The 21,189-nt window shown below is 55.5% G+C and overlaps 1 protein-coding gene across 1 annotated transcript in view; it reads right to left on the bottom strand.

Annotated features, from left to right (window-relative positions):
• Positions 1 to 20,254, bottom strand: part of DNMT3A (DNA methyltransferase 3 alpha) — a 97,874-nt gene extending 77,620 nt beyond the window's left edge. The window contains exon 1 of the mRNA XM_077774136.1: positions 20,172 to 20,254. The gene's annotated coding sequence lies outside the window, so the exon portion shown is untranslated. The remainder of the gene's footprint in view (positions 1 to 20,171) is intronic.
• Between the last annotated feature and the right edge of the window lie 935 nt (positions 20,255 to 21,189).

The raw sequence follows: 21,189 nt of genomic DNA, 5'->3' as shown, positions 1-21,189 counted from the left end.
CGGATACTGACAGGTGTCTGTCCTGGACGATGTGCTCCAAACGGGGGCGTAAACCAAACAGAAGGAAGAAGGCGAGATGCAGAAAACGGGATCTTCAACCTGAAAGACGCAGAGGGAGTGCCATGGAGGACCACAAAAGGAAGTCGCAGAATGGCACCCACGCCACGCCACGCAGCGAGGCAGCAAGGACCTGAAAACTGGGTCTAGAGCAGGTAATACTAGATGTGGCGGCCCTTGCGGAAAGCCACACCAACAGCTACTAGAAGGTGCGGCAGCAATTAGCAAAAGGTACAAAGAAAATAAGGCAGATCCAGAAACCAGATCGTTGTTAACTTCAGTGGGGAAAAAAAAAAAGGAAACTATTGCTATACACACATGTAATGAATGTGGATACAGACATACATATATATGTATATATGCATTTCCTGTTGCTGCTGTTACAAGTTACCACAAAATTAATGGCTTAAAACAACACAAATGTGTTATGTTGCAGTTCTGGGAGCCAGAAGTTCAAAAAGATTCTGGTCACCGGACTAAAAATCAAGGTGTTGGTAGGGCTGCACTCTTCTCTGGAGGCTCTAGGGAGAATCCATTCCCTTGACGTTTTCAGCCCCTACAGGCTACTCACATTCCTTGGCTCATGGCCCCTTCCATCCTCAGAGCCAGCAACGGCCAGGCTTTCACTTCTCATCGAATTACTCTGACTCTGCTTCCAGAATCACATCTCCTCTGCCTCTCCTACCTCTCTCTGTCTTTCATGTCTAAGGACCCTGGTGATTACACTGGACCCACCCAGAAAATACAGGATAATCTCCCCATCTTAAGATCTTTAACTTAATCAGACCTGCATGCAAAGTCCCTTTTGTCACTGTCAGGTTCAGGGGATTAGGATGTGTCCATCTTGGGGGGGGGGTTGCGATGTCCCACCTATCACATGCATACATACACATACATTCATATGTGCATAAAACATTTTTGAAGGAGCACTGGAAGGTACTGCTAACAGTATGTCCACCACAGAACTATCTAGGAGCAGAAAGGCTGGCCGTGTAAGGGAGCCGCATTCCCACTTACTAAATAGGAAATCAATGGGAAATGTCTAAAATGGAAGAGTCAAAAATATGCACATTCCTCAGAAACGTGAGATGTAAAATTGCTAGAAGAAACAGCTAAAAGCGGTTGCCTCTGAGAAGAAGAAGAGGGTAGGAGCATCTCTTTGGTGACGTGATGTTGGTCCTGACTTCTTAAATGATGTGCAAGTACTGCTGTGAGGAAATGAGACAGGAATTGTATGGGGCGCCTGGGTGGCTCAGTTGGTTAAGCCTCCGACTTCGGCTCAGGTCATGATCTTGCCGTTCATTAGTTTGAGCCCCACGTCAGGCTCTGTGCTGACAGCTCAGAGCCTGGAGCCTGCTTTGGATTCTGTGTCTCCCTCTCTCTGCCCCTCCCCCACTGGCGTGCGCGCTCTCTCGCTCTCAAAAATAAACATTTAAAAACTATTTTTTTAAATATTTTTATTTATTTCTAGGAGAGAGAGAGAGAGAGACAGCGTGAGCAGGGGAGGGTCAGAGAGAGAGGGAGTCACAGACCGAAACAGGCTCCAGGCTCTGAGCTGGCAGTCAGCACAGAGCCCGACGCGGGGCTCGAACCCACGAATCGCGAGATCATGACCTAAGCGAAAGTCGGACGCTTAACAGACTAAGCCACCCAGGCGCCCCTAAAAACTATTTTTAAAGAGGGAATGGGGAAGGGCATGAGGGCTTGCCTCCCCACTGCAACCATTGGTTGCCTTGGCTTCCATCCCCGTCTGTGAGCGCATCTAAGCCCTTCCACCTCTGTGGCTCTGTGAAAGCATCACATCCCACAGCAAGACCATGACCGGCTCCTCACACCCACTCACAGTTCCATCACCAGCTCTAAAAGTGGTACCTCCCTCCCTGCTCCCCCACCCCACCCCTCTCCAAATGTCTCATCGCCCCTCTGCATCACTCCCGCCAAGCACAGCCCCTTCCATTCCTCCCAAAGCGCGTCTGCGCTGGCCTCTGCCACCTACGTCCCTAAGCGCATCGCATCGCGGGCTCACTCGACAGCCCACCCAGGCCGCGCACGCACCGTCGAGCCGTCCCTGCCACAGCACCTCCCCCACCCCGCCGCCACACCGTCCGCAGCGTCCGCAGCACGGGTCCGGCCTGCCTCACCAGCCCCAGCCTCCTCGGCGCCTCCCCAGCTCATCACCCCAAGTCTCTCCTCCAAGCTTGCTCCCACCAGCACTGAGGCCGTCATCCGCTGCTGTCACCTCAACAAGGGCCGGCACAGAACGATTCTCTTCCAGAAACAAAACCAGAATTGCCCCAAACCGGAATCCTTGCTCCATCAAAAACGATCCTGGGGCGCCTGGGTGGCTCAGTCGGCTGAGCGTCCAACTTCGGCTCAGGTCATGATCTCTCAGTTCGTGGGTTCGAGCCCCGCGTCGGGCTCTGTGCTGACAGCCAGCTCAGAGCCTGGAGCCTGCTTCTGATTCTGTGTCTCCCTCTCTCTCCGTCCCTCCCCTGCTCACGCTCTCTCAAAAATAAATAAAAATTTTTAAAATTTTAAAAAAACCAAACAGTCCTGGTGACATCATCGTAAGAGCCCCTCCCACTCCATCTCAAGTCCTCGAGCTGCATCGCTGAAAAACATAGACCATCTCTGCAGCAGAGCCCTCTTCCCTCTGCGTCTAAAGTCTACTTTTCCCCCGTGGACTTTGCTTGTGCCCAGATCTACCCCTCCCCACCAGGGGGCTTGGGGAATATTTGCCCTGACACCACCCCCACCCCCACCACCCCCGCAGAGCAAGCACGTGACCAGGCAGGGCCAATCAAACGCCTCCGGGGAACATGGTGGTTCAATGGAAAGATGCTACGGGGTAGGATGTGGGTCAGGAGCGGCTGCCTGCGGGGGAGGGCTTGCCTGAGAACAAAGAGCTGAAGACAGAGGGATGGCACACTGAGGTCATTGTCTAGGCCCCCGAATCTAGCTGTACCTGGAGACGGGGCATCTCTGAAACTCCGGGTAATGGAAGCCTTTCCCTGCTTGGGTGTGAGTAAGTCTGTGCCCTGCGGCTGACGGTCCTGACTCATATGCTAATCTCAGCCTCCTAAAGGGCTTCTTCCTGCGTGGGTGCAAATCCTGGCCTGCTTACTCTATCAGCTGTGTGACCCGAGGCAAAATCATGGCCCACGGCCTCGGTTTTCTCAGCTGTAAAATGGGGTAATAATAGGAGCCACTTCACAGGGTTGTTGTGAGAATTCAAATGAAATGCATTTAACACGCTCACAAGGGTGCCTGGCACACAGAAAATCCTCAGTACATTTAAACAACTGTTAGTCCCTGACTAATCCAGCCCACGATTTTCTCTCCTTTCTTGAAATCCCCCCAGTGCCCGTGAGCGGACGTCACTCAAACGGGAGCTTGTACTCACGAAGCTCCCACGAGGTGCCAGGCCCTGTGAATAGAGCTTTACAACTGCAACATCTCGTTCAGCGTCGCGCCTCACTCCGACCTTTTAAGTGGGGACTGTTCCCCGCCCCCCGTTTTCCAGATGAGAAACGTGAGGTATAGAAAGGTTAAGCAAGCTCCCCAAGGTCATTATTAAGTGGTGGAGCTGGAGGCAAGTCCATGTCTGACCCACCCTGAAGTCCAGGGTTTTCCACTCCATCACGGCCTCTTACAATTACCATGTGACTGTTGCAGACATATTAGCCTGGGGCACAGATCGGCCTGAAAGCAAAGTTTCCAGTTAACCCCCCTTTCCTGGGTAGGCCTGTCTGCGGTGAGGGCAGGAGTCGGGGTAGTGGTAAACAACCTTCTAATCATAGTCTCTGGTGCCCTGCCCAATGCGCCAATCATTCATTCAACAATTTACTGAGTACCTGCCACGGGCTCGGCGCCTGCTAAAACACTCAAATCCTCCCATTTCATCCTTACAACGATCCTGTTAAGTTTATGACCATCCTATAGAAGGAGGACCTGAGGCTGAGAGAGGTTTATGATGTCTCCAAGGGAGCACAGGTGGAAGGTTCCAGGGCAGGAATATGAACTCAGGTCCATCTAACTCCAGAGTCCTTACGAACATGGCAGCACCCAGTCATGGGTGAGCCCGCTAAGCCTATGCCCCGGATCAGCTCTCTACGCCCCTGCTGGGGCATCAGCCCACAGGTAACAGCCTCATAGCTGACTTCCTACAAATGAACCTGTGGATGACGGAAGGCAGGAGAGTAATCGTGTGCCCCTTGCCACCCAATCATCTGCCAGGGCGGTGATAAGCTCCAGGCCTGGTAAATGGGGGAGGGGGGGAGGGGTGGAAGGCTGAGGGGAGTGATCAGGGCCTCCTAGACAGAGATGTCCACCTGCCAAGTCTCTCCCCCTCCCACAGCCTCTCTCGGTCACAAGCCTGGGCTGGATAAGGTGCGGGGGGGCCGGGGGGCGTCTCTCCTTTGGACTGCTCGTTGCCTCTCAACACGAGTGAGACGCACATCATCGTACCATTCCTCCGGCTTCCAGAAACATCCCTCCCATCCAAACCACCAGCTGCACAGAGAATACCAAAAGCCATTGGCTATAGGCCAACAGTCCTGCCATCCTGTTGCCTCTTCAAAGCCCATCTGTCTGGCTCTGGAGTCACAACAAGATGACTTGTGGTTCTCACACCACCCTCGAGGCCAGGGCACCACCAGCGTGAACATTTACGATCACACCAAATCTGCTGCCACGATGGCGGCAACACTGGCGGAGAGGAGTTGAATCAGACTCCTGTGCTCATACTAATGGTTACCATGACACAGACCCAAAAGCAAGGAGGGGGGAAGAAAAAGATTTATACCCAAAATAGATGCTGGTTAAGGAGCCGAAGCTGTCCTTGGGCATTAAAAAGAACCAGTACAGACTTCCGTTAAGGAGCACGCAATTCTGAGCGTGACAAGTCAGGAGATGCCTGACTTGTCGAGAGCTGCGTGTGCTGGAGCAGTCAGGTGGGTACCCCACGCCCTTGGAGCAGGGACCCACGTGGCCAGGCTGATGGTCCACATGAGAATGAGCCACGTGCGTTCATGGGTCTGGTTCTGTCCTCCCCTGGAGGAACCCCGTGCTACACCTGCTGGCCCCGGGTCCCTTCACTACCCCCCTTGTTGACCCATGCATCTGGTCCCTGCCTCACATCTCTGAAACCGTCTAGGAGTGCGAAGTGTCATACTCCCCGAAGGGGACACCACCCTGGCTCCACTGGAAGATAAGTCCACAGCCTGGCTTTTTTTGGACCCCTCTGCCACTGAACCAANTAGTGACCCCTCTGGCTTGGGTGATCGATCCTAGTTACCAAAGGGAAACTGGGTTGCTGGTTCACAACAGAGGCAAGGAAGACCATGTCTGGAATCCAGAGGATTCTCTCAGTTACCTCTTAGAACTTCCAAGCCCCAAAGTTAGGGTTGATGGAAAACTACAGAAACAATACCAATGAGATAAAAGACGGACCAATAGGGGATTCAGATCCTTCTAGAATCAAGGTTTGGGCCACTGCACCAGGTAAAAGAGGCCTGGCCTGCTGACATTCCAGCTGAGCACAGAGGAAATACGTGGTGGAAATGGGCAAAAGGAGCCAGATATCAAATGGGGCCCTGGGAACAAACCTAGAAATGAAAACGGTAGTAGTTTTGTATATTTTCTATTTACTTGATACATGTACGTGTTTATTTGTACATGGTAACCATTTTTTTTCTTTTTCCTCCTTCTTCCCATTATTTTATATACAAGCTATTGGAAGTTAAAACTATAATTTAGTCTTTTTTTTTTTCTAAAGATTTTATTTTTAAGTAATCGCTACACCCAACTTGGGGCTTGAGCTCACAGCCCTGTGATCAAGAGATGCATGCTCCACCGACTGAGCCAGCCAGGCGCCCCTATACTTTAGTCTTTAGGTAACAGAATAGTCAGTGGGACTGTGACTGAACTTGAGAAGTTGTTTATGTAGACGGTGGCTAATACAGTGATTCATGGGGCTCTTCATTTGGGGAAAAGGGTGAGAAAAATAACTGCGTCTTGGTAGGTAGAAATATAGCTTATATTGTAGTTGTAGGGGAGCCCAAATACGTGTGAAAGGTGCAATTGGAATTGCCCAGCCAAAGGGGAAGACTGTGCCAGTTACCGATTTATTCATCCTTCATTTCCTGCTCGGTGAAAATGGAGCCAGGCCCTTGAAAGATTTCTCCTTTGCCAACAGGCGCGGCGTTAGACTCTGCCACCAGGGGGCACTGGAGGGACACTGAAGAAAAGGGAGTCTTCTTTCCTAGACCTGGTTTGCTCTCCTGGAGAGCTGCACACAACTTCTCCAGCAGCCACATCCTACTGGCCCTGTGGCTTCCCTATGCCCAGTCCTGCCCCGTTGCAACTTCCCAGCACCCAACTCCTACAGCGAGGGTGCTTCTGCAGCGCCCCATCTGGGAAACACGTAACCGTCACCGGCAGCCAGCAGCTTCACCCGACACTCCCCATGAGTAGTTTAGTGGCAGCATGCCTCCAGCAAGGTACTTCCTCACGCACAGCTTTTCTTGGGACCCAAAGGATGGCTTCCAGTGAGTTCCAGGGGCAAGTTTCCAGCAAGTTCTTCCAACATGTCTCCACAGTGATCTCCCTGTCATCCAGGGTTAGGGTTACCATGCCCTCTCCATCAAGGTCAGGATCTCGGCCCTGGAGGGGCATTTTCCCTGGGCACTCCATGGTGACCCCGGGGGGAGTGGCTGGCCTCATGCATGCTACTTCTAGATTCTCTGCAGTTTGTTTTACATCTTACCCGGCCAGTCTCTCATCACTCCAAACCCAGTTGTAGTTAACAAGTCTTGATAATAAACTTTTCCTGTGCGAATCACTATGCGGTTTCTGTCTTCTGAATGGACTCCGATACGGTCACCCACAATGACCCTCAAAGGGCCATTTTCCAACCTCACGGTCCTTGAGTTCAATTCAGCTTCCTCGCCAGCTAATTGTTACCCTGCTCCAAGCACCCGATCGGCAGCCACTTACTGAGTGCCAATGCTGGGCCACAGGACACCCTACTTCTGGGAGCTCACAAGCCAGTCAGTGGATTCTCTGGCTCTCAATCCTGTCCACGCCTCCACCTGGCTCCATGCCCTTGACTCTCCCACCCCTCAGGCCCCTCTGCCCCGTCTCCACTACTGCATGGCAGGCATCCTCATGGGGCACACGGTCCCCTCTGCTGAGACACTCAGGCACCGGTCCGTACAGATCCCCACTTTCTGGACCCCTCCACCTGGGTGGTTTACAACCACCTAAAATCCTACTCCTCTGTAACCAGACGCCTCATGTTTCCTATGTTGAAGCGGCACCACCCTCCCCTTGGGCCCCCAAACCCCAAACCCCGGAGAGAACCGAGTCCCCCTTCCCCCTCAGTCCAGCTGGCACCCGATCCTATCCTCAGACTGCCAGCCTCCACCCCTGCTCTCCAGGCCCTTTGCACCACAGGTCCCAACCTTGGTGGCTGTTCTACAAGGGGGCTCCCTGCCTCTCGCGCATCTACCTCCCACCCCGGCCTCTCAGCAAAGCTTTTCCACAGCACGTGGCTTCCTCTATCAAAACCTATGATGCCTGATGGAAGCGTTCTGAAATTGACTGCGGTGACGGTCGCACAACTCTGTGAATGTACTAAAAACCATCGAATTGCACACTTTAACGGGGTGAATTATATGGTATGTGAATTATATCTCAATACAGCTGTTATTTTTTTTTTTTTTTAAATCCGTCATGCCTATGATTTTTCACGCACAGTGAAATCTAAACTCTGGTCCAGACCTACACGGATGGCTGACCGCAGCATGGCCTCACCCCCCCACCGTCCCAGGCCAGTCACTGTCCCCCAGCTCACACCCTCCGTTCCCACACCTGTGACTACACCCTCACCCCTCGGCACCCCCCACGCCCACTGCTTCTCCTCGACCACCCATCCAGCGGTCTTTAATCAGTGTCTGTCGTGCGGTCATTTCGCTTTTCACATGTGTATGTGTGTGTCTGCTTTCCCAAACAGAGGAGGTCAGAGTTCATGTCTTGCACCTTGCTGCCTCCCCTGAGACAGCTCGCAGCTGCCTCCCCCTCCTGCCCGTCTCAGGTGACCCTTGAGGCAGAGAGGACTGCATGAAGTCACTCCCGGGCAGCTGCAGCACGCTCAGCACAGTGCTGCGGTGCCCAGAGGGACCCCCCACAGGCCCCATTCTAGGGGTCGCTTAGCGGAGCTCCCTGAGGGGCGGCGCCCCCAGGGCCTCTGCCGGAGCGCCTGGCTTCCCGCACTAGCTTTCCCAGGCAGAACATGGGCCTGCAGGCCCCATCGGCCCCCAGATGCGCAGGGCGCAGGGGGTCGTGAGGCCAAGGTCAGGGCATCAGTGGGCCACAGGAAGCAAGGGGGGTTGGCCTCCCACGCCCCTCCAGGCCCCTGGAGGCCAAGGTTCCAGCTTGCCTATCGCCACTCTCTCCCCACCATCTACTCCACCTTCTCACCCTCCTCTGAGCTCAAGTGACACCAAGCAACCACCCAGCTGACCCCCTGCCAAGCCAAAATTAAGATGTCCCTGCAAGGGTCTTCAGGGCCTGGGAACTGCCATTGGGGCACAGCCCCTCTGCACCCGCTGCTAAATCAACTACCCACTTGTTTCCGGTTGGTTTTCCCTTCACCCTCTGCCCCAACCAAAACCAACCCTTTCATGGAGGGGGTCCAAGGGAGGAAGTAGAGCCCCCGATTCTGGGCAGCGCAGCTCAGAATCACTCGCCCCTGGCCCAGCAGCCCCAGGGCCACTCACCACCCCCCAACTTCAGGCCTAGGGAGGCTCAGCTGGACTCCACCTCAGACCCTGGCCCTGCCGCTCAGGGACGCGGGCTTCCGTGTCCAGTCTGTACAGTGAAGGGAACAAGAGCCCCTATTTTAAGATATGAGAGAACCCAAGACAAGTTTTTAGCACAGTGCCTGGCACACAATAGGCACTAAAGAAACGTTAAGTCTTTTAAAAGGTATTATGTGATTAATCAGGGCAAAAGGCCAGTGAAGTGTCCTTAGGAAACCTAGACTCTGGCTTAAGACCACACCCGCAGGTGGCCTGACCCAGAGTCCTCTCTCCCAGCTAAAGCCCTTGTCTGCCCCTAACCCCCCAGTCCAAGGCCCCGGGCCACAGGAACGGGCAACCTCTTCACCAGAGCCTTAAATCCATCATCGTGGCCACAAACACAGACAGACAGACAGACACACACACACACACACACACACACAGATAGACGTGCATGGGCACACAGATACACACAGGCAGATGCATGTGTGCACACACGGACATGTATACAAGGACAGGTGCATGTACTCTCATGCACAGATACACGTGCGTGTGCACTCTCTCTCTCTCTTTCTCTCTCTCTCCTCTCACGCTCCAGGCGCCGCTGCACATGCATCGAACATTTCACCTACAACATGGGCCAAAAAGGCACTTGGAAACCAGCTTGGGAACCTCATAACCATTCATAACATTGTTCTGATAGAAAACACAAAACATTGCCCGATAAACAAACATTTGCAATAGAATTCCTCCAAGAGTTAGGAATTGCCTGTGCTAGAAAACTAACAGAGCAAGAAGAGGAAAACCGCATACACTGAGTTTGCCCCTGCAAAATTAATACCAATTACAAAAACATTTATGTGAACTGCTTACCATTTACACCTAATTACCATGCAGCACAATTATGCATACCATTAAGGCCATGCCAGATTAATTATGCTGTACGTTTCATTTGATTACACCACCACACCCTCCGTCCATATATGCCCGGCTTCCAGAGGGCCATCCCCCTGACAGGCTGCACGCGCAGGTCTGTACAAACCAGAGAAACATCGCTTTCCACTCTCAAATCGATTGCAGTCCCCACCCCAAACTCTTGCCCCAGCCAGAGCCAGCCTGACGCTGGTCCAGGCCTTCCCGCCTACATCACCACCACGGGAGCCCAGGCCGAGACGCCATCTTCCCACCAGAGCCTCCTCCTGGAGGCTGACCTTCAAAGGTCTCCCTGTGGCCATGGCTGATGTCACAGGGGATGATACAGGCAATGGTCACTGTGTGTGTCCGCTCCCCGTCCGCTCACTGTCCAGACAAGGTCACCCCACGCTCATCTCGCAGACCCCACCAGGGCCCTGCACCCGTGTCCCTGGCACAGGGAGCCAGCCCCGCATGGTGTAGGGCCTCTCCCCTTCTGCTCTCCACACAGCTATGGACAGTCCTGCCCCCTCTTTATTAAAGAGAAAAGGAGGGATGCCTGGGTGGCTCCGTCGGTTAAGTGTCCAACTTTGGCTCAGGTCATGATCTCATGGTGCGTGGGTTCGAGTCCCACAATGGGCTCTGTACTGACAGCTAGCTCAGAGCCTGGATCCTGCTTCGGATTCTGTGTCTCCCTCTCTCTCTGACCCTCCCCTGCTCACGCTGTCTCTCCCTCTCTCAGAAATAAAGCATTAAAAAAAAATTTTTTTTTAAATAAATAAATAAAGAGAAAAGGAACTGACCCTAATTCCCATTTAGCCCACTAGGTGCTCTTCAAATACCGCGGGATGACCCAGGCCTGAGGAACAGGAGAGTCAATGGAACAGATATATGGACCTTCCCAGGACAGAGAACTCCTCAAAACTGACGGGGGGCAGATGACACGGGCCTCCTGGAAGCAAAGAGCAAGAAGTAACTCAGCTGCGGACAGAGGGAAAGAAGGGGTGTGCACGTACGTGCCGCCACAACACCAGAAGGGAGCACGTGCAGCTGAATGTTAATTCTCGAACACCTGTGAGGCCAACTGCATAAAGATTCTTTTAAAAGATGAGTGACATAAAACGTGTGACGAGTGACACAAAATATCCAGGGTTAGTACAAGAAGCAGCGTTTCAAACAAGCAAACACAAGCCTGTGAGGATGTCTCCACTTTGCAGATGGCAAAACTGAGGCTAAGAAGCATGGAGTGATCTGCCAAGCATGCAGCTAGGAGGTGGCAGGGCCAAGGTGAGACCCCGGTCTGTCCGGCATCGGGTCTGCTGGCCCTGGCACGATGCCACATTTCCTCTCATCTCAGTGGTGCTAACTCGGCTCACATCATTTTTCTAGAGGGACTTTGGAAACGGCCCTTCCCGTGACATGCAGAAGACTCATTTCTATTGTAAAGAAATGTTTTTGTCTGTTTCTTGTTTGCTTCTCCAAACTTCCATCCCGGGTTCATCCCCACCAGCCCTACCTATAAAGGGAAGGGTGGACACCAACTTTGCAATTTGCATACCATTCTCTGAGGGTGAAGGGACTCACCCCCTGCAGCTGGGGAGCTCAGGGAAGGAGCCTAGGCCGTGAGGGTTATCTTCTGAGGGGGCTCCCGAGAAGTGCAAGGTCTGGCTCAGGCCCTCTAACATCAGTGTCTGCCAGTTAAGTTACTTCCTTCCAGAAAGTCTACAGAAGTTGCTACCAGTTACGGATGGAAATGTGCTGACCCTTGTCCCTCCCTGCGCCCCCCAGCTCCAGTCCTGTCCCCCATGGCAAACATCCGAAGGGCTCCCCCTGACTCCCGCCACCTGTACCCTCTCAGTGGCTGCCACCCCAGCCACACAGCTGGCCAGGTGACATGGCCCAGCCTCTAGCCCCACCTCCATGCCCGCACGCCGCTCCCCTTCTGACTAGGCTCCCTGCCCCTCCTTCTGTCCAGTCTCTCTGCCTTGAGGCCCCTGGGTGCTCCCCCTCGGGTATAAATATGGGTGTGTTACTCCAAGCCCAACATCTACCAAAGGCTAACACCCCAGCCTTCCATGGTCCAGTTCCAGCCCCGCATCCCACCATTCCTCACATCCCTACACGTCAGAAAATGACCTTGACCCCCTGGCTAACCGCTCCCAGCCCTTTGACACTCAGCTCAAGCATCACCTTCTTTAGAACAGTGTGGTGATGAGCAGTTCATAATGTCTATAACGGTCGAATCACTATGGTGTACACCTGAAACTAAGCTAATATTATAGGTCAACTAAATTTCAATTAAAAAATTTCAAAAAGCAAAAAAAAAAAAACCAAAAACAAAAAAAAACCCCAACCAAAAAAGCCTTTCCTGATTTTCTCTCCTCTCCTAATGAAACGTCTGAGCCCCTGTGGGATCCAGCGCTCTCTCCACCCACCTGTATTCTAATAATCGCCCTGCTTGGATTCACCTACTGTGGGCTTAGGGGCTGGCTCAGTCTCTCTCATCTTTGTGGCCAGTGCCTGGCCACACAGTAGGTCTTTCCTAAATGGATAGATGAACGTGACTTGAGGATCTGAAGCAAAGGACCTCCGGACAGAAAACTCAAGAGCTGCCAGGCCTGCTGAGGCGGGGCCCTGGCATCTCACTCTGCTGACTCCCAGCTCCTTGCAGCAGGCTGAGTAGACAGTGTTGACAGAAAAAAACACAGAAGCAACAGCCCTGCCCCACGGGGCTTCCCAGCTGAGCCTCCAGTACCAGGCAGGCCCTCAGGTCACCGCAGATGGGCAGAGGGTGGGGGTGGGGGGGACCAGGCCGGAGAGAGGATGGCAATAGGCACCCCCATTGTTGCTGGTCATAAAACCATTAGGAACCAGTGCTGCGTCCCAGCTGCCAGGCCCGCTGCGGTCTAGAGCCTCCCACGCCTCCAGACCAGGGGACACAGCCAGCCTGCCGGCCGGCCCAGAATCCAGCAGAGAGGACACTGCCTCCTCTGGGCCCAAAGAGACTAGAGGGTGGGGGGCGTGGAGGGGGGAGAGAGAGGCCGGGGGCTTAGGGGCCCTGCGAGGTCCCTAGTGGGCGTGGACTCTCACAAGATTGAAGTTAGTGCATCGAGATCAAAGGCCCAGAGAGCAGGCGGCCCGGGCCAGTGGGCTCACAGATCAACTGATGAATCCTGGCTTTCCAGGGGAGGGGACACCCCCACAGCGAGGAAGACAGACAACATCTGTAGGATCGTACAGAGCAACAAGGCCTTCACAGGGGTCATCTCACCCGGTCCCCACACTCACCCTCACGCAGCCCTGTCATGACCCCGCTTAAAGAAAAGAACTCCTATCTCCTCACCAGCTCCGGCGCGTCGGGGACAGTGCCAGCTGGTTTTCACAGAGTATTTCATTCGATTCGGGCAACACGGGGCCAGTGGGACGTGGCCCTCCCTGCATCTCGCAGACGCAAGGCCTACAGCACAGAGACATCGAGGGCCCGCGGTGAGTGAGTGGTGGCAGGGTTGAGATGCCCCCTGAGGTCTGCCCGCCTCCCGCCTGCCCCGGCTCCCCTTTGCCCAGCACATCTGTCTGCTACCAGCCTGGGGCTGAGGGGCGGGGGTGTGGCAGAGGGACTCGCTCAGACGGACTCACTCCGTGCCTGCTTACATGCTTGCAGCCTGTTACCGTTATGGTATTTATCTTCCTGCCTTAATCCAGGGGCGGGGCCGAGACAAACAAGGATGCACACCCTTTCCCATGTCATGTTAAATGGGGGCAGCCTCAGAGTGGAAAGCAAATCCCAAGAGGGCACCCATGGGTGGGGGGCAGGGCTGGGGGAGGAGACTGTGGAAGGGGAAGGTGGGTGCTGTTGCCAAGCAACAGGCAGAGGGATTTGTATCTGCCTTTGCTCACCTCTCCCCTCCATCACCGGGGCCACTGCCACCCACTCACGGGCCTGCAGATCACAGAGCTGGCCACGGCGTGAGCCCACACGCTGGGGGAGTTCTCCAGAGCCCCTTCCATCCCTTTTGGGGGCCTCCTGAAGCCCTATCTGGTCCTCCCTGTGCTGCTTCCCACGCTGTCCATGCTATGCCAGGGCTCGCCCACCTGAGCTCCATACTGGGACCAGGCCACAGTTATACCCCCAGTTCCCAGGGGACCACTTGGGCCACAACAGGCACCAGATTGAAGCCTTCTGTGAAGATCTTCAACAATTTGCTTCCCATCCTGGGTGAACTGAGACTTCTAGTCACCGCCCTAGAAAGCTAGTGTGGTCCCCTGGCCCTGGCATGGACCAGCTGCCTATTTTCCACTCTCACCCAATCCCTATTAGCCCAGGCCTTTGTGTCTGCACAAATATTGTGTCTGCAATATTTCTTCCGGCAACCTTTCCAGAAAAGACAGGTACCTGAGTGGCTCTATCCTTTGCCGTCAGCCTCCAAGCTCGTATCTTATCCACCATTACCAAAAAAAAAAAAAAAAAGCCATCCTTCAGCTCTTGCAGGACTCAATTTTTTTCATATTCTTATCCAGAAGCTTTCAAAAGTGTGGTTTTATTTATTTTTGTTGTTGTCATTAAGAAAGCAACACATGTGCGTTTACATTTTTCCAAAGATTACAAAAACGTACAAAGTATATAAAGTAAAAAGGCAAAGTCGTTGCTGACAGGTCTGCCGTGTGTCTTTCCAGAACAACTTTTTCTGTCCGTGTACACTTGTATTTATTTTAAAGGATTTTGCAAAACCAAGAGCACGTTCCGCATCTTGCGTTCGTGGGTAACCCAACACTGTATCGTGGACATTGAACACATCAGAGTAGCCATGCTACTGCCTCATTTAAAGGCTTAGGAAAATCTAAATAGAGTCCTCTTTATCCACAAATGTATTTTCGGGATTTCTAAAGTTAATCACACGGGACCATTCCCTCTAGAAGCCCCTGTCCAACGGGCGCTGTTTGCTGGAGTGTAGCAGAACTCCACTGCCAGGTGCAGCCTGTGTGGCCTCCCCTCCCCCCACCCAGGATCCTCTGGGGACCGTCTAGGGGAGGCAGACTTCCAGAGCCCCAAGCCCAAGCATTCCCAAACATTCACTGTGACATGGCCCACGCCCCATCCAGGGCTCTGTAAGCCACAGATCTGACCCCATTGTCCCACTGTGTCCCCTCTGAGCATCTTTTCACCTGTTCAAGTAAGGACCACCGGAACACAGGGATCTGGGTGGTCTATTAGGTCCAGAACATCTGCACCAAACTCACATCCAGCCACACAGCACAGGAGGCAGAGTACTAGACTAAGAGTCAGGACATCTGAGTTCTGACCTTGCGCTTCCTAGCTGAGATGGTCCTCCGTCCCCTCGGTGTACCCAGACAGGGCAGCTAAAAACTGGCTCAGAATAAAAATGACCTTGACATTTGAAACGGAAGCAGAGAGGAAAGATCAATAGGGATGACAGTGAGCAGGGCCATGACCGCAGGAAAGAGAAAATAGGAAACTGGTTATAGAAGTAAATAAGGCTGGGAAGCCTTAGGGGTCAGAGGGGACCGCAGCAGGATGGGAGTGGACAATGGCAAGCTATGGTTGAAAAAAAAAAAATTCCACTCCCTACTGGGATGCAGTTAGGAAAGCCCCAGACGTCTGCACCTCCTCCCCCTGTCGCTGTCCTCCAGACAGGCCTGGCCTGGATGTGATCAGCAAGGGAGATGTGGCCTGGAAGGCCCTGAGCACTGGCTGTCCTTGCTGGGGGCTGCCAGACACCTGTAGCCACGCCCAGGTCGCCCCCAGCTGGGGGCTTTGGGCTCAGCTCAGTGGCATGCAGGGGAGGGAGCCTGGTCGGAAGGGCAGAGTCAGCTTCTGCTGCCCCCATCTCCCTCCTACTGGCAGTCCCTTGCAGGAATGTTCTGGAGGCTGGAGCACCTCAGCCTGGGTTAGGGGAAGCCATGGGAGGCCAAACAAGGGACCCTCCTCCTCCCCACTCATACCATGGTTGCTGTCACTGGCATGTGATCCTTACCCTGACTGGTGTTTCCCTTCATGGCCGCAGCCCCCTGGGGTTGGGGTGATTTAAATATGTTCTGTTTCCCTCTGAGTCTGAGCTCTTAAGCTCTAGTCTATGGAATATAAAGGAATTAAGAGCCTATAGCAACTGAGATCAGCTGGGCCCTTCCCTGCCCTCCCTTCCGTCCCTGTCTTCTCCCCACCCCACCCTGCAAAGCCACTACAAGCAGGGCAGTTCAAAGCCATTGTCCACAGGCCACGCAGGCGTTAGAGCACAGGGGCCGCTCTCCCCAAACCAATGTGGGGCCTCAGGCTGGCCCCCCACACACCGGAGGCCCCACCCCACACCCCAGGGGCTTTTCTACACTCCAGCCACCCCCCACCCCCTACAGCCTGGCTTCCTCCCCTCAGTCTGGAAGCCCCACCTCGGTGCTTTGAGGCCCATCTCAGGTGCCACCCTCAGGAAGCCTTCCCGGATCCCCTCTTGGTTGTGACCTCACCGTCCTTTGAGCACTTTATTTCTCCCTCTCCTGTGACCTGGGGTCTGTGGTCATTAATTAATTGGGCTCATCGTAAACTCACTCTGTGTTTCCTCAGATCCCAGCGCAGGCCCCTGCCCACGGGAAGTGCTCAGCAAGCAAACATGGGGCACTGGAGACGTGATCAGAATAAAGCCCGGAACTAGGGCGTGAAGGCTTGGAGGTGGGCACGAGGACAACCTGTTGACAGTGTGACCTGTCCCACTCGGAACAGACAGCTAAGTGGCACTGAGGGGCCTCCACCTCTGAAGCTTATCCAATCAGAATTGGCGCTTTCCTCCTTTGTCCAAGGTTTTGCAAAAGAGGCAAAAGAGGAGGGCGGACAAGGCTTCGGCGAGCACTTCGCGAGGGGCGGGTCCACCCGAGCTGCCCACGTGATGAAGACAGGCACAGCCGCCTCCCGCTGAGCCCGGACACTTGGCTGAGGGCGCAGGGCACAGTCTCTCCTGGAATCCTCGCAAAAACCTTGGTGAGAGCCTCGTCTCATTTCCATGTTACAGGTGAGGAAACTGAGGCACAGGGAAATTAAGTTAGCTGCCCCAGATCTCACGGCAGAGAAGCATCTGACTCCGGGGGCCTCACTCCAGCTGCCTCGAAACAAGCTCATGTCTAAGCAAGTCAAGTCATATCTCACCCCCTGCGGCTGCACACTGTGGACACAGAAGTACACACAGACACACGTGCACCCCACCCTCTCTTACCCAGAACACGCAGCCAAGTGGAGGCAGGCTTGAACACACACACACACACACACACACACACACACACATCTACGACACTTCATGGGTCTCAGATTTGTGTGTGTGTGTGTGTGTGTGTAGTTTTTTTGTTTTTTTGTTTTTTTAGGGAAAAACAGTTAAAGAGAGAAAGGACTATAAGCCAGCCCTTACGATTTGCAGGGAACTGAATCTGGCACCTTAGTTTACCATGAAAGCCCCCAGGAGCGGCAAAGCACAGGCCCATAGGGATGCCCAGCCTCAAAGGGCAGGTGGAGGCTCCTGAGGGACTCCACTGTTAGATACCAAAATGGAAGTGGAAACAATTCCCAAGGGCTCCGGACACCGAGTCAGGGACCCTAGGCTCCCACAGGCAGCAGGAAGTGACGAGTGAAGGAGCCACGTGACAGGCCAGGCGCACTATTGGCTCTTCTGCCCTCAGGCTCTGGGTAGCACTTCCAACCCCAGCCCCCAACTGGCTCTAAGTGTTCTCAGAGCTTAAAGTTCTCTTTCAACCCTAAACTGTAAGGCCTGGATTCTAATGGTAACATTTTTGGGCCCAAGGATGGGGAGTGAGTGGTCTAGTCTTAATTTACCCATTTAGGAGCCAGTGAGACCAATTTGAGGAATCTCTGTGCTTCCCGACAAACGCAGCCTTGCCTGGCCACCACTAGGGAGGGGGACAGGGGCCAAAACCACAGATGGGTGAGCAAGCTCCCCCGCCATGCAGCAGACACCGCTGGAGGCCCCACTGAACGTTTGATGGGGCCCAGAGGCAGCCAAGTCAAGGTCCTTGCCTGTGGAGACCACAGGCTTACGGGAGAGACCGTCACACAGAGCGGCAGCCCCGGAGAGCTGGAGTGGGGCACAGTGTAAGTTCCCCAGGGGCCAGGCCACCCTGGGCAAGTGTTCTGTAAGTCCTGTCTCCCTTGTGGCCTTTTTCAGAGGACCACCAGCAGTGATGTGTGTGACTGTGATAGGACAATACCCACAAGGGACTCAAGAGCATACTGTGAATTGCACTTGGCGGGGGTGGGGTGGGAGGGGACCACAGAGATTATGTACGCACACAGATTTACACGTAAATCACACATGTGTGAAGGTTTAACTGGAGGCTGTATTTTTACAGCCTCTGTGGAGTCACCTGTGACAAACCTGTCTCCCTGCAGGGCCCCCACCCTTCGCGCCACCTTCTCCTTTCAAAGGCCCCTCCCCCAGGAGGCCTTGCTCTCTCAGACCTCCTCTCCTTGGGAGCCTTTCCGGATTACCCACAGCCGGCCTTACCGCCCGCCTTACCGCCCGCCTTACGGCCCGGGTGGTGAAAACAGACCACCCCGCCCCCATTCCTGGGTCTGAAATTCCACCACTAGAATCAGAGCCATAGAATTTCAAAGTTGGAATGGACCTCCAAGCTCCAGTCCAACCCCCACCCCACAGAGGAATCCTGTCCGCAGACACCCTGACAGATGGCCACAGTCAGGTCGTCCTCTCCACTGGTGGGAGGAGGGGGGAGCAGTCCTTGCACTGTGCACCGACACTCGGCAAATCTAGAAGGAATTCACCTTTCTAAGGCCAGCCTCCTTCTGCAGCCCACCACGCCGGGGATGGAAAACCTGGAGAGCCCCGGTCAGCCTGAGCTGGGAGCCGCGCATTTGAGGAGTAGCTGCAGACAGGCACCAAGCAGCTGGACAAGAGCGCAGAGAGGGAGCCGGGGCCCAAAGAAGTGGGGCCCGGGAAGGGAGGGAGGCGCACAGGTGCCAGACCTGCCGCACAAGTTTAGGGGCCCCGGCCTGGGTGCAGCGCGTGCACACACATGTGCACACACGCAGACCCGCACTTTCACACAGTTGCCTGTCAAACAGCCCAACCAGGGGCTTTATGGGACCTGGAGGCCGCGCGGGACCACCTTACCCCAGAAACCTGGCAGGGACTCCCTCCCTCTGCCAACGCAAGCCCCCAAACCCAGGAGGCTCAGTCAACCGCCAGAAGACCGCCCCCGCCAGCAGGGAGGACAGCCCAAAGAGGGTCCCTCCGCCTGACAGCTGGGCTCCCCAAATCCCACAGGCCAGTCCTAACACTCCAGCAACGCCTGAGGAGAAAAGCTTCCCTGGCTGCAGCTGTCACATCTGCCTGGAAGGGAGGAGGCACAGCAGAGCAGCACCTGATCCCAGGATCCCTTCGCAGCCCGCCAGCCCGGGAGGCCGGAGGCCGGTTCAGCCGCTGGCAAGCCCAGGGTGAAACATGAAGACTGAACAGTCCCCCAGGGATGCTGATGGCAGTCTCTGGGCACGGAGGCGAGGGGGCAAGCTGGGTCACAGGGCAGAGGGCGCTTCTCGTCCAGGCCCCGGCCCCTGCCGGTTTGGGAGGGGGCTCGTGGCGTGGCTCTGGGGCCCCGGCCCTCCCTCCCTCGCCCTGGGCCGGAGCTGCCCAGCTGGGTGCTGGACGCCATCTTGGGTCAAGGTGCAGCCTCAGGGGGCTCCCCTCAGGAGCGGGGGTGGGGGTGGGGTAAGAAAGCCCCTGAGACTCGGCGGGCCCCCCGCCCCCCTTCCAGGGCAGCAACACCTACTCAACTGGCTTTGCAGTGGAGAGGTGGAAGGACGCTGGGGATGGAGAGAAAAGTGGGAAATCACAGAGGGGGGAGAGGGGGGAGTGAGGGAAGTGGGTGCCCCCAAGAAGGGAGGTTCCAGGAAAGCGAAATGCAGTTTGGCAGCCCGAGGGCCGCGGGCCCCAGCGATGGGGGGCTGGGGGAGGCCGGGGGCGGGCCCTGGACCCAAGCCAGCTCGGTCCGCGCAGAGGGGGAGGGAGGGCAGGGCGGCCTGGGGGAGGGGAGCCGGGGTGAGGGCGGGACACGGACCGCGGCCGCCTGCGGCTCCGAAGCTCGGGGTCTCCCGGGCCGCGGGGCCGAAGACCCCGCTCTGCAGCCTCTGCGAGGCCTCGTCCTTCACTGTGCAGATGCGAAGCTTTCAAGGACACGTCTGCACCGGCCCAGCGGGGGTGCGTGTGCGTGAGTGTGTCCGCGTGCGTGTGAGTGTGTGCNACAAGACGGAGGGCCAGACCCCCGCAGCGCCCCGACCCTGCGCTGGGCCTGGGCACCTCGCCTCCGCCGCGCTCCGGGCCACTCCGCCGGGGGCCTTGCTGCAGCCCTCCCCCCCGCGGGGTGCCCCGCTACCTGGCGCTGCCTCTGCGCTGGGTCCCCGCATCCAGCACTGGCCGCAGGGACAGCGGCCCCTCCTCTCCCTGGGCCGGTGTCAGTGCCTCCCCCCAGCAGCCCGTGGAGCCCCCGGCGGCCTTCACCCTGCAGTTCTCCCGACCTCCACCAGAGCCCACTGCACTCTGCCTGCCTCAGCACTGGGGCTGGGGACAGCAGCGCCGGCCCATCAGCACAGCAATCCCCACCCGACCCGCCACCCCCGCCAGGTGCCGCCGCCGCCGAGTGGAGGCCAGACCACTCAACAGGGCCAAGGTCGGGGCGCCAGGTCCATCCAGGCCGCCCTAAAGACTCGGACACCTCTGTAGGATGAGTTCCCTTAAAGGGAGTGAGCTCCCCGTACCTTGACGCGTCCAAGTAGAGTTGAGTGCCCTCGATTGGACAGTGGAAGACTGAAAGACTTCGTGGGATGGGAGGTTGAACTAAATGACATTGAAGATCCCTTCCAGCTCTAAGATTCTGTACACACCTACACTCCACCCTCACGCTTACTCACCCCTTCCCTGCGGGGGTTGTTCTCATTTCCCAGAGAGTTCTCCGGGCTCCAGGTTTCTGACTTGGGGCATCTCTGTCTACTTCCGTCAGCACAGCCACCCTCTGCTCATCGCTACCTCTAAGGCTTGGTGCTGGGCCCCCCAGACTGGCTCTCCACTTCTGCTTGTACCTCCACCAGCCCCTCCCACTGTGCACCCCCAACCCACTTAGCACTTCAGCTACATGGCAGTGCCCTGAGCTCCCTGAGCCAGGACATGGAGTGCTCCCTTCCCCAGGCAACCACCTTCCCACTTGTGGGCAGGGGCTACTGAAGATGAGCACTCAGGCCCTCGCTGCTGAAACCAGGCCCCCTCTTCCCTTCTCTCCAACCAGCTTCACCCCGTTGAGGGCGCAGCAACAGATAGTTACCTAAGTCTTTGAGACACAGAGCTGAACTTTCATCCAAAAGGTTTTCCTTCTGGAAGCTCTGTAGACTTACCCCCTC

This window comes from Crocuta crocuta, unplaced genomic scaffold (genome assembly GCF_008692635.1).
Source record: "Crocuta crocuta isolate KB4526 unplaced genomic scaffold, BGI_CrCroc_1.0 scaffold246, whole genome shotgun sequence".
NCBI classification, from domain to species: Eukaryota; Metazoa; Chordata; class Mammalia; order Carnivora; family Hyaenidae; genus Crocuta; species Crocuta crocuta.
This window is presented reverse-complemented; position numbering and strand designations above follow the sequence as displayed.